This window comes from Triticum dicoccoides, chromosome 3B, assembly GCF_002162155.2.
Source record: "Triticum dicoccoides isolate Atlit2015 ecotype Zavitan chromosome 3B, WEW_v2.0, whole genome shotgun sequence".
In the NCBI taxonomy this organism is placed as follows: Eukaryota; Viridiplantae; Streptophyta; class Magnoliopsida; order Poales; family Poaceae; genus Triticum; species Triticum dicoccoides.
The window spans coordinates 796,175,803-796,178,560 of record NC_041385.1 but is presented as its reverse complement, the minus strand read 5'-3'; positions in this window follow the sequence as shown (position 1 = coordinate 796,178,560).

The window sequence follows — 2,758 nt, the reverse complement described above, 5'->3', positions numbered from 1 at the left end:
ACAACTCTAAAACATAAATAAGTCATACAAGCATCATAATACAAGTCAGGAGCCTCGAGGGCTCGAATACAAGTGCTCGATCATAGACAAGTCAGCGGAAGCAACAATATCTGAGTACAGACATAAGTAAACAAGTTTGCCTTAAGAAGGCTAGCATAAACTGGGATACAGATCAAAAGAGGCGCATGCCTCCTGCCTGGGATCCGTCTAAACTACTCCTGGTCGTCCTCAGTAGCCTACACGTAGTAGTAGGCGCCTCCAGTGTAGTAGTCGTCGTCGACGGTGGCGTCCAGCTCCTGGGCTCCAAAGTCTGGGTGCGACAACCAGGTAGAAGGGAAAGGGGGAAAAGGGGGAGAAAGCAACCGTGAGTACTCATCCAAAGTACTCGCAAGCAAGGAGCTACACTACATATACATGGATATATATGTAAAGGGCCATACCGATGGACTGAACTGCAGAATGCCAGAATAAGAGGGGGATAGCTAATCCTGTTGAAGACTACGCTTCTGGCAGCCTCCGTCTTGCAGCATGTAGAAGAGAGTAGATTAAAGTCCTCCAAGTAGCATCGCATAGCATAATCCTACCCGGCGATCCTCCGCTCGTCGCCCTGTGGAAAAGCAATCACCGGGTTGTCTGTGGAACTTGTCTGGGTGTGTTTTATTAAGTATCCGGTTCTAGTTGTCATAAGGTCAAGGTACAACTCCGGGTCGTCCTTTTACCGAGGGACACGGCTATTCGAATAGATAAACTTCCCTGCAGGGGTGCACCATATTTCCCAACACGCTTGATCCCATTTGGCCAGACACACTTTCCTGGGTCATGCCCGGCCTCGGAAGATTAACACGTCGCAGCCCCACCTAGGCACAACAGAGAGGTCAGCACGTCGGTCTAAATCCTATGCACGCAGGGGTCTGGGCCCACCGCCCATTGCACACCTGCACGTTGCGTGGGCGGCCGAAAGTAGACCTAGCAACCTCCATTACAAAGGAAGTTGCGTTAACGCAGTCCAACCCGGGGTGCGCCGCTCAGTCGCTGACGTCACGAAGGCTTCGGCTGATACCACGACGTCGAGTGCTCATATCTTTCCCGCGTAGTTGGTTAGTGCGTATAGGCTAGTGGCCAGACTCAGAACAAATACCAAGATCTCATTAAGCGTGTTATTATGAAGTAACCGTGAACGCCGACCAGGGCCAGACCCACCTCTCGCCTAGGTGGTCTCAACCTGCCCTGTCGCTCCGCCTCAAAGTAACAGTCGGGGCCGTTGGGAACCCAGGCCCACCTCTACCGGGATGGAGCCACCTGTCCTTCCAGCCCCCACATCGGAATCACTTGCAGGTACTCAACGAGCTGACCCGACTTTAGTCATCATCTGTAAAGTATATATATGTATAGTATATACCCGTGATCACCTCCCGAGTGATCATGACCCAATAGTATAGCAAGGCAGACTGACAAGAATGTAGGGCCAATGATGATAAACTAGCATCCTATACTACGCATTTAGGATTGCAGGTAAGGTATCAATGACTGTAGCAATAATGATAGGCTATGCAATAGAATAGGAGTAACCGAACAGTAACATGCTACACTACTCTAATGCAAGCAGTATAGAGAGGAATAGGCGATATTTGGTGATCAAGGGGGGGCTTGCCTGGTTGCTCTGGCAAGAAGGAGGGGTCGTCAACTCCGTAGTCGAACTGGGCAACAACAGCGTCGGTCTCGTAGTCTACCGAGAGAAGAGGGGGAAGAAACAATAAATACAATGCAAAAATAAGCATGACGATGCATGACGGGACAATGAGCGGTGCTAGGTGTGCCCTAACGCGGTAGTAGGTGACACCGGCGAAGGGGGAAAACATCCGGGAAAGTATTCTCGGTGTTTCGCGTTTTCGGACAGATGAACCGGAGGGGGAAGGTTGCAGGTTTGCTATGCTAGGGATGTGTGGCGGACGAACGGGCTGCGTATCCGGATTCGTCTCGTCGTTCTGAGCAACTTTCATGTACAAAGTATTTTCATCCGAGTTACAGATTATTTTATATGAATTTTTATAGATTTTATCAATTTCTAGAAATAACATATTTTAATTTAATTCGAAAATACTATTATGACGTCAGCATGACGTCAACAGTCAATGTTGACGATTGACCTGGTCAACCTGACAGATGGGGCCCGTTCGTCAATGTCTGTTAACTAATTAACAGTATTTAGATTATTAGCAGGTTAATTAAGCATGGTTAATTAGTTTAACGAAATGATTAGGTTAATTAAACAACATTAATTAAGTTAATTAGTTAACTAACTATTTTAATTATTATTATTTTCTTTTCTTTTTTTATAAACGTTCTAGGGGTGGCCCGGCTGTCGTAGGCCCGAGGGGCTTAGCGGGCAGGGGCGCAGGGGCTAACAGGCGTGGGGTGCCGGGGTAGAGCGGACCCGGGCAGCCAACATGGGTGGTCCGGCCGTGGCTAGGCCGGCTGGCCAGAGCGGGGTGGGAGCCGCGGCGGGCGTAGCCGGGCGCGGCCAGAGGCGCTGGCGACGGCGAGTGAGCGCCGAGGCGCGCGGGTCGGCAACGGGAGCAACGGGGGGCGACTGCGAGCGTGCGGCCCAACGAGTCCGCAGCAGCGGGTGCCGGCCGGAGCACAGCCGCGGACGCGGTGACCTCGGGCGCGAGCGATGCAAGTGCGCGGTGAGCAGGGGAAAGAGAGGCGGGGCTCACTGGGGCCGTAGGGCAATGGCAGCGGGCGCGAGGAAGAGTCG